Genomic DNA, 11,274 nt, shown 5'->3' with positions numbered 1-11,274 from the left:
TTTTTTTTGGATTAATGTTAGCCTTGTTGGGATGAGATGGTATCTCATTGTAGTTTCGATTTGCATTTCTCTAATGGCTGATGATTGTGAGCATTTCCTCACGTATCTGTTAGCCACCTGAATGTCTTCTTTGGTAAGTGCCTATTCATATCCTTTGCCCAGAGATATTTTTATATATAGTCATTTTGGTGTCACTCCCTGTGACAGTGTCACCTGATGCAAACCACACCCCCCACACCCTTCTAGTGATGCCACTGAAATGAAAAATGACCAATTTACCCTACTCTCCAGAGTCTATATAGTCGACCTGTCCCTGTTTGAGACAACAGGGGTGTCCCTGATTTTAGGGGTTTAGGTTTACTTAGACTTTTAACAAAAGGGAGTTTTTGAGACTAAAAGACAATAATGATAGCCATGTATACTGGGTTAAACAGTTTCTACCCCAAAATTCATGTACAAACACACAGAGAAAAGATGACCATGTGAAGATGAAGGTAAAGACTGGAGTTTGCTGCCACAAACCAAAGAAAGTCAAGGACTGTCAGCAACCACGAGCTAGAAGAGGCAAGGAAGGATTCTTCTCTAAAGCCTTCATATGGAGTATGGCCCTGTCAACATCTTGATGGCATACTTGTAACCTTCAGAACTGTGAAAGAATAAAGTTTTGTTATTTTAGCTACTTATTTTCTAGTAATTTATTACAGCTGCCCTAGGAAGCTAATACACTATGTAATAACAAAGTCCCTGAATAATGAGCAGTATCTACTTTGAATTAAAAGTTTAATTCAAGAAAGTGCCATATAAAGTATTTCCTGTAGTCAAGTTCTTCAAAGCCTGGTCTTTTAGTGAGATTCAATTTTTACCAAATAGTTTAATAACACTGTGATAGGTAGAATTCTAAGATGGCCTTCAAGATTCCTGGCATCTTGTGTATACATGCCTTCTCTCAGTTATTCACCCAAGCACTACGTCCTGTTATAAAGGGATTTTGCAGGTGTAGTTAAGGTCCTAAATCAGTTGACCTTAAGAGAGACATTATCCTTGGTGGGATAAGCTCCAACCTGTTCAGGTAAGCTCTTAAAAGTGACAGGATTCTTCTTCTTCTTCTTTTTTAAATAATATTTTACTACATTTTTGGTGAAATTGTACACAGCAAAACAAGTTCCCGTTCAACAATTTCTACATATATTGTTCAGTGACATTGGTTACATTCTTTTTTTTCTATTATTGCACAGGGTTTATTTGTTTGTTTGTTTTTACAAAAGTAGAATAACTACAACAGTAATCTACCATGACTGACGTGGTCAGTGCTTCATTCGTATTTCCTGGGATGTCAGTATCATTTTTTTAAATTGTATTTTGTTGTTGAGAATACATACAGCAAAACATACACCAATTCAACCATTTCCACATGTACAATTCAATGACAGTGATTACATTCTTCGAGTTGTGCAACCATTCTCACTCTCCTTCTCTGAGTTGTTCCTCCTCCATTAACATAAACTCATTGCCCCCTAAGTTTCCTATTTAATCTTTGTCACTTTGATCCCATATAGTTCTTAAAAGAGCATAATGCTCAAATTGGATTTCTTTTTTTCTAGTTAAGCTAAACTATTGTTTTGTTTTAAGAAGACTTCAGGGGATACATTTGGTTTAAGTTTTAAAGATTATCTCAGGGCAATAGTTTCAGAGGTTTATCAAGTCTCCGTGGCTACAAAAAGTCTGGAGTCCATGAGAATATGAAATTCTGTTTTCCCTCTTTTGATCAGGATTCTTCTACAGAATCTTTGATCAAAATGTTCAGTAACGGTAACTGGGAACCATCCAGTTCTTCTGGTGTCATGACAAAGGAGGCAGTTGTTCATGGAAGCAATTAGCCACATATTCCATATCCTCCTCCTGTTCTCGATTCTCCTTCTTCCTCTGTTGCTCCAGGCGAATAGACACCAGATGTGCCTTGGATGGCTGCTTGCAAGCTTTTAAGACCCCAGGCACTACACAATGAACTAGGAGGCAGAGCAGAAGCAGTAAACATGTTGTTAGGCCAATTAACTTGGATGTCACATGAAAGCATTACCCTATACCTCCAAGTCAAGGAACCAAATCTCATGAGGTGTTTGATTGTACATAAGTAGTCTCAGCAGCTACTTTTGTTTTGGTTGTTGTTGTTGTTGTAACTATATCTATCACACAATTTTTGCCAATTCAGCTTTTTACAGGTGTAGAACATATTGACAACAATTACAAAAATCAACCTTGCAACCCTACCCTTAATCAATGCCATTTTTCTATCATCTTTAACTCCCTTCCTCCCTCCCTCCCATCCCCTGGTAACCACTAACAAACTTTGTTCTCTATACATTTGCCTTTTCTTATCTTTTTATATAAGTGAGGTCATACAATATTTGTCCTTTTGTGATTGACTTATTTCACTCGGCATAATGTCTTCAAGCTCATTCCATATTGTAGCATGTATCAAGACTCGTTTCTCCTACTGACTGAGTAGTAATCCAGTGTATGTATGTACCACATTTTGTTTATCCATTCATCCGTTGATGGGCATTTAGGTTCTTTCCACCTCTTGACTATTGTGAATAGTGCTGCAATAAGCATTGGTGTGTAAGTCTCTTTTGAGTCTCTGCTTTCAAGTCTTTTGAGTACATACCTAGGAGTGAAATTTCTGGGTCATATGGTAGTTCTATTTTTAGTTTTTTAAGGAATCCCCATGCTGTTTTCCACAACTACTGTACCATTTTGCCTTCTTACCAGCAAGGAGAAAGGGTTCCAGTTTCCTCACATCCTTGCCAACATTTGTTATTTTCTTTTTTTAGCTTAATCATCCTAGTGGGAGTGAAATGGTGTTTTGCTGTGGTTTTGACTTGCATCTCTCTGATGGCTAATGATGTTGAGCATCTTTTCATGTGTTTGGTGGCCATTTGAATGGACAGGACTCTTATGAAGAATAAGAGTCAACATGTGAGAGGGCATCAATTCAAGGCAGATTATCCATTGTTGGCTTTGAAGATGGAGGGAGCCATGTGGCAGAGAACAGACAGTGGCCTTTAGGAGCTGACAGCAACCCCTGCTTGATAGCCAGCAAGGAAACAGGGACCTCAGTCCTAAAGCTATAAGAAACTAAATTCTGCCACAACCATGTGAGCTTGGAAAAGGACCTAGAGCTCCAGGCAAAAACTCAACCTGGCCAACACATTGATACCGGCCTTGTGAAACCCTAGGCAGAGACTTCCAACCTATAGAACAGTGAGCTAATAAATAGGTGTCATTTTAAGCCACTAAATTTGTGGTAATTTCTTAAGCATCAATAGAAATCAACTACAGTCTGCATGAATGTGAGCCATCCGCAAGCACGCTATAGCCATCCCATATAAACAAGATGTTTCCTCTATATCCCCCAAAATATGGATCCATTAGACCAGCATGGCCAGATGTTCTGGTTTGCCTAGGTAGTCCCAGTTTACATCTCCTGTTCCAGTCTCTTGTCTGACCTTTCTCCCCAAGGTGTCCCACCTTGGTTACATACATTACAAATTCACCTTAACCAGAATTTATTGGTGTTGTTGTCAGCTGCTGTCTAGTCAGCCCCTGACTCGTGGTAACCCCATGCACAATGGAACAAAATGCTGCTCAGTTCTGCACCATCCCCATAATCAGTTGAGAATCAGACCATTGTGATCCATAGGGTTTTCGTTGGCTAATTTTTGGAAGTAGGTCACCAGAACTTTCTTCCTAGTCCATCTTAATCTGGAAGCTCTGCTAAAATTGTTCAGTATGAAGGTGACACTTAAGTCTCCATTGACAGATGAGTGGTGGCTGTGCTTGAGGTATGTCGGCCAGGAATAGAACCCTGGTCTCCCAAATGGAACGTGAGAATTCTATCACTGAACCACCAAAGCCTCAACCAGACCTCCTTGTAACTGACAGTCTGTTGGTCAGTGCTTCCCTGCCAAAATCTTGCCTAAGTAGCAAGTGAATTTCAGACCTGTGGAACTTCTGATCATGGCACACTCAAGCATCTTGGAGAAATGTGTCAAGAAAAAAAATAAAATTATTTTTTGCTGTTACCGCGCTCACAAGATTAGATTCCATATCAAGAACTGGCTGTGGATTCATGCTGCTTGAGCCAAGTGGAGACTTTCAACTGTGGTGTTTATTCAAACTTGCATTTTGGCATTGCAATGAGTGTCTGCAGATAAACATTGCTGTCTAACACTAGGATGACCGGTGTAGGCCACACAAAATAAGTCACGGGTGATCATTCTGCCTCTTTCACTTGTCAAGATGTGGTTTGACTTGCCTCTACATGATAGCTTATATGATGGCTGATATGTTTTTGTGTTTTTATCATCACGAAGGAGGAATTATCTCAGTAGGCACTTAGTTCTATAATTAACTGATGTCATTATTTATGGCCAAAGATAAAAAAAATGAAATAGTAACAGTGATTGCTTACCTAAAAAGGAAGTGTGTGGCTGGGCATGGGGTAGAGGGTCACTTGCTTTTCACACTTTGTTCCATTTGGATTTTGTACCATGTACATGTATTACCCTTCAAAAATGAGTTAGTAATAGTAGAAATAGCTTAATGCTGTTAAAAACTGAAATGCACAAACACCAGGAATCAGTGTAACAGAATATATTTATTGTGAGTAGATACAATTCAAATTGGGCAGGGTCAAACTGCAAGTATTGGGAAGGCACTCAGAAGAGAGGATAGTGAAAACAGGTTATATAGGTGGGGTCTGGGCAGGGTATTCTTCTGAAGGTCATTATAAATTCCTTTCATGTTGGTTTTTCAAGAGAGAGAATTAGAACCTGTGCAGGCTTTCACGGTCAGTCAGTTGTAACAATAGAGTCATTAAGGACATGCCATATATCCTAAAACAGAGCTTCCAGTCAAACCCTGGAGTTCCTGTTTCTTAAAACTGAATGCACATAGAAAATTCTCCAAAAGTGCCCAAAGCCTAAGGCGGAACTGTCTCCACCAAGCTGCTTCCTAGGCTACTGTTTGATCCAAAGGCCATTCTAGGAAAATCAGTTCCTTAAAGGCCCAAGGTTTAAAAGGACACCCAGGGGCAAATGGCCTGGATGTGTCACTCCAACTTCATGGATCCCAGAAATCTGGATTCCAGTAGAATTAAATGGTTTCTCAAAGTCAATTATTCTAAAATTAAAATAATTCTTTTTGGTACAAGCCTCCCAAAATTTGTTTATATTTAATACTTCTATAGAGCAGATAAACTAATTTACTTATTTAGTGAAACCTGCGAGAGCCGGAACTCAATGAGACTGCCTTGTTTTTCTGGGTCTCACAAGTTTCCTGCCTTTGACATGGTGCAGTCTGACCACTTTTCTATCACTCTCTATTAGGGGAAAATATTTGAGTTTTCCTTCTCTGACAGATTTCTGCCTTACCCAGGTTCTGGCTTTCACAGATTTCACTGTATATTTTCAACTAAATAATCCTGATTATTTCAATAAGAAGTTGTTGTTAGGTGCCATCAAGTCGGTTCTGACTCAGAGTGACCCTACCCTACATTCAACAGAATGAAACACTGCCCAGCCCTGCGCCATCCTCGCCAATCGTTGTTATGCTTGAGCCCATTGTTGCAGCCACTGTGTCAATCCATCTTGTTGAGAGTCTTCCTCTCTTTTGCTGACCCTCTACTTTACCAAGCATGATATCCTTCTCTAGGGACTGGTCCCTCCTAATAAGAAGCCATATTTCTCAAAAATAAATGTTCAGTGGGATAATTTCTGTGATTTTTATGTGATTGTGGTGGATGTGTGGTGACAGTTGCCTTGAAAATGATAATAATCAAAATGGCTGACTCTTAGATGGCACTTACCAGCTTCTGGGCACTATGGTAAGTACTTTTACCTACATTAACTTATTTAATTCTCACAGCAACCGCATTAGGTTTTGTTTTTCTCTCCAGTTTATAGTTGAGGAAACTAAGGTACTGAAATGTTAAGTAACATGCCCAAGGTGACACAGTTGGTCAGTGGAGAAAAGGGCATCCAAAACCAGGTCATGCAGCTCTAGACCCCCGCATTTTCATCCTACACTGAGCATCTCCCAATCTGGAGGGTCCAGAACATCTCAGCCACACACTCAGCACGGCACCACACACGTAAACCTTAACGTGCAGTGATCCTCATGGTGCATGTGAAAAGGCAGATTCTCAGAACAATTTGTGCAAAATAAATTTGTGGTGATGTTTGATAATCTACTTTTAAAATAGATCATTTCTTATTTGAAGAATCTTTGAGCCACAGTATAAAACAAATCTATTCTGAAGTGTAAACCTGCTAATTTAAAGTCTTGATCTATGATCTTCAGAGAACAAAAGACATATTTGTGAAAATGGAAATGCCAGATTAAGATTAGATTAAGAAGAGAGCCTCAGGCAGAAACTACCTTAACAAAGTGATCGATGTTAGCAGCACCAGAATTGGAAAACTGACATCACATGTCTCCTGAGAAAGACAAACTATTACTTCAATGGTATTCCTTCTAAAAATTGCATTATCTGAATCTAATTATGAGAAAACATCAGACAAATCCAAATCGAGGGACATTCTACAAAATAATTGAAATTAAAAACTAGTTAAAAAAATTCAAAGTCATTACAAATAAAAGCTGAGGAACTGTTCCAGGTTAATGGAGACCAAAGGGACATGAAATTAAATGCATTGCATAATCATGGCCTTGATCATAGACCAGGAAAAAAATAACCACAAGGATGTAACTGGATCAATTAAAAACATTTGAATGTGTTCTGTGGATTAGATAGTAGCGCTGTGTCAATGTTAAATTTCCTGGTTTTGATAATTGTACTCTGATTATTTAAGAGAATGATTTTGCTCTACCATTAAAAAATTTCATTTGTAATATGTATTTTCCTTTTTTTATCTCTTAACATTTTTTATTGCTTTTTATTTCTTTCCTCCCTTAATTCTTTTATTATAAAAATTAAAAAATTACAAAATCTTTAGAAGAATTTATTTAAAAATGTATATACAGTTTAAATAATAATAATAAATCAAGTTCCTGTGTCTACCACTCAAATTAAGAATTGGAGCATTGTCGATAACCTAGAAGCCTCCTGTGTGCCTATGGCAGTGGGTTTGGTTTTTTGGTTTTATATGTTAGTGAGGCAGGATTAGGTTTTGTTAATAAGGATTAGGTTATGTTTGTTATGTTAATGAGGCAGGATTAGAGTGTATCTTGAGTCAATCTCTTTTGAGATATAAAAGAGATTAAACAAGCAAGCCAGAGAGGAGAGATGGGGGAAGAGAGATGCTAAGCTACATGAAGATTGCCCAGGAGCAGAAGCTCAAAGAGACAAGGACCTTCCTCCAGAGCCAGCAGAGAGAGAAAGCCTTCTCCTAAAGTTAGCACTCTGAATTCAGACTTCTAACTTCCTAAACTGTCAGAAAATAAATTTGTTTGTTAAAGCCATTCATTTGTGGTATTTCTGTTATAGTAGCGTTAGATAACTAAGACAGAATTTGGTACTGGAAGAGTGAGGTGCTGCTCTAACAGATACCTAAAATGTAGAAGCAGTTTGGAATTGAGTAATGGGTAGAGGCTGGAAAAGTTTTAAGGTGCCTAATAGTAAAAGCCTAGATTGCCTTAAAGAGATTGTTGGTAGAATTGTGAACATCAAAGGCAATTCTGGTGAGGGTTCAGAAGGAAGTAAAGAGAGCTATAGATAAAATCTCTATCATGTTAGAGAATACATACGGTGCCAGCAACAGAATGTTGCTAGAAATGTGGATGTTAAATGTGCTTTTGGTGCGACTTTTGAAGAAAATGATAAAAACATGATTGGACAATGGAGGAAGGGCGATGCTTTTTAGCACTGGCAAAGAACTTGTCTGAATTATGTTCTAATGTTTGGTGGAAGGTAGAACTTGTAAGTGATAAACTTGCATATATGGTGGCGGAGATTTCTAAGTAAGATCTTAAAGCAGCCACATGGTTTCTCCTTGCTGCTTACAGTAAAACATGAGAGGAAAGAGATGGACCTAAAAATGAACTGTGCAAAATGAAAACAGAACTTAAAGATTTGGAAAATTCTGTTGTACAAAATAAGGACATGTGTCTTAGAATGTTCACCAAAGATGTGGCTGCACAAACTTTTGTTAAAGAGATTAAACCTGTGACTAATGGATCTAACCAACTACCACAGCAGAAAACCCATCAGCTTAGACTAAAGGGGACAGAGAAGGAATGGAAGAAGAGAACATTGTCTGCCTCTTAGAATTCTACAAGCAGAAAACAGGCCAAAGGAGCTACATCTGTTGTCCTTCAAGAAAAGAAAAGAACTATCCCTGGAGCAGCTTGGAAATCAGTAGAACTGTTGGAAGGAGAATAGGAAGCAGAGCTACCTCAGTCTCAAATGGTAGGCCCACAGCTTTCTAGGTTTCAAAGAGTCAGATCTTTGCCAACTCAGTTTCGGAGTGTGGGGCTGCCATTAAGGTGTGCTAGGGAGATAGGGCCACAATCCAAAGCAGAGGGGGCTGGCCTGCCATGTCCAAAGGACAGAAGAATGAGGCCCATCAGGGCTGAGGGGGTGAGGGTCATTGCTCAGATGGACAAGGAGACTGAGGCTGCCCAATGCTAAGGCCTGGAAGGCAAAGTCAATGCCCAGAACCAAGGGGCCTCCATCCAGTATCCAGAGGGCTTGGTCAACACTCAAAGTCTGAAGGGCAGGGTCATTACTCAGATGGTATCAAAGAACAGAAGATTATTTTCAAGCCTTGAGAGCTAATATAATTGTTCTGTTGAGTTTTGGACTTGCTTGATGCCTGTTATCCGTTCTTTCCCTCCAATTTCTCCTGTTTGTAATGGAAATGTCTACCTTGTACCTATTCCACCATCATACTTTGGAAACAGATAAGTTGTCTAGATCTCACAGGTTCACAGATGAAGAGGAATTTTGTCCCAGGATGGAATATGCCTAAAGTCTCACCCATATTTGATTCAGATGATTCAGAAAATGAGATTTTGGACTTGAAGTTGATTTAAGACTTTTGGAATGATGTTGTGTAAGGGATTTTTAAAAATTAAGTTGCCTGGTACTTCTGAGGGAGACGGGCTCAGGTTTAAGCTCATTACTCCATTTGCTTGTCCTACTTTTCCCTTTAGCAACAGTTAACTTTTAGAAGCAGCTTGTCTAGTTTCACATAATTGTATTTAGGTGATCAGGCTCACTGTAACACTTGAAACTTATTCTTTCAGAAAACAATAGAAGATTAGTGAACCTGTCCTGTTTCTAAGATTCCAGAGGTCATACAATCATGGCTCACTTTTCTTGTGGTTGTCTTAGCAAGATTTCTAGTTTTCTATTCTTAATAATGTTTGAGCACACACTGCTCTCTTATAAGCTGTGGCTAAGCTACCAATGTAAAAAAATATATCATGTGAAACCAAGGGGAGAGAGCTAACAAAGCCATTGTGTAAAATGTTCTCAAAGAACTTTCCTTTAAGCAAGTTAATCTTTACCACATGTTCTCAAAATAAAACTCACATCTAGCCTTTAAACAAACCACAGAAGATTCCCCATTTCCATCTATCCTACCCTCAAATATCTTACCTTACCAAGCACCAATCAGAATATTATCTTGCTAGTTCCTTGTTGGAAGAATGGTCTGATAATCTACTTCTGAAAAATCAGCCATTGAAAACCCTACAGAGCATGGTTCTACTTTGACATACATGGAGTAGCCATGAATCAGAATTGACTCAACAGCAATTGGTAAAAGAGTCCCTGTTTAACAATATAAATATTGTATGGATGCCATAACTCTTTGGAGCATTTGATTTCATTCTGTGAGCTCTAATGTTTGCCCAGTTTAAACTGTATCTTGTGCTTAACAAAACTCTTTGCTTTTACTTTAATAGAGTACGAAGTATTCCTCTTTGACACTATGATGAGGTGAATGTGTTTGACGTGTGGCAAAAACATGAATGTTTGGGGATAAAAGGGTGAAATGGTAGAGTTTACATTGTGTCCCCTAAAAATATGTGTCAACTTGGCTGGCCCATGATTCCCAGTATTCTGTGGTTGTCCTCCATTTTGTGATCTGAAGTAATTATCCTCCATTCTGTGATGTGTGGTAAATCCTAACCTGTATATGTTGATGAGGCAGGATTAGGTTATGTTAAAGAAGATTAGTTAACGTTAGTTATGTTAATGAGGTATGATTAGGTTATGTTAGTAAGGAATAGATTATGTTTGTTATGTTAATGAGGCAGGATTAGGGTATATCTTGAGTCAATCTCCTTTGAGGTAAAAAGAGATTAAACAAATAAAGGAGAGAGAAGAGATGGGGGAAGAGAGATGACAAAACACATGAAGATTACCAGGAGCAGAAGCTCAAAGAGAAAAGAACCTTCCTCTGGAGCTGACAGAGAGAGAAAGACTTCCCCTAGAGCTGGCAATTTACCTTGGGACTTCTACCTTCCTAAACTGTGAGAAAATAAATTTCTGTTTGTTAAAGCCATTCATTTGTGATACTTCTATTACAGTAGTGCTAGATAACTAAGACAGCCACCATCATGACTTCTTTGTAGATTAAACAAATAAATGTTTATCTTAAATGCTAGCTAGAATTACAGTGTCAAAGAACAAAATTCTTACTCTACTAGGGGTGAAATAAAAGGAGTTTTATTGAGGAATAGTAACAGTTGCAGCTTGGCATTACTAAGTAAAGATACAAAATGCTCCAAAGTACAGAACTGCCAAGGGCTTCTTATACATGAGAGATTTAAGGAAACAATAACCACTAGTCATATCAGTTAATCTACAGATTTCCTGGAGACAGCCTGCAAAAGCATTTTGCTGCGGGGCAGTATGCTCAAGCATTCTTTCAGAGAACATGTTACACAAAAAGCAATAAGCTTCCTGGGGCATTCTGATCACAATCTTAAGCACATACTGTCAGAGAACAGCCACAATTTTGCCCCCTTCCTTCATCCCTCCAGAGACAGTGCAGATTAACCTGTTACTGTGAGGTCGGCCCAAACACTCCTTACTGAGGGTCTGCTAACACATTCTCCCCTTTTGATCAAGCCTCCACTAGGGGGTGCTGACCACCCACAATAGTGTTAACTTTCTTCTGCAAGAACTTTTATTTGCCCTTCCTTAAGGGGGTTTTGGATGATAGGAATTATTGCTAAGCTTTAGACCTAGTCTTTAGGGTGAGTTGACTTTTTGGGGTTGCTGCAGCAGACAAGGCTACATCT

The sequence above is a fragment of the Trichechus manatus genome, unplaced genomic scaffold, assembly GCF_000243295.1.
Source record: "Trichechus manatus latirostris isolate Lorelei unplaced genomic scaffold, TriManLat1.0 scaffold00120, whole genome shotgun sequence".
NCBI classification, from domain to species: Eukaryota; Metazoa; Chordata; class Mammalia; order Sirenia; family Trichechidae; genus Trichechus; species Trichechus manatus.
This window is presented reverse-complemented; position numbering follows the sequence as displayed.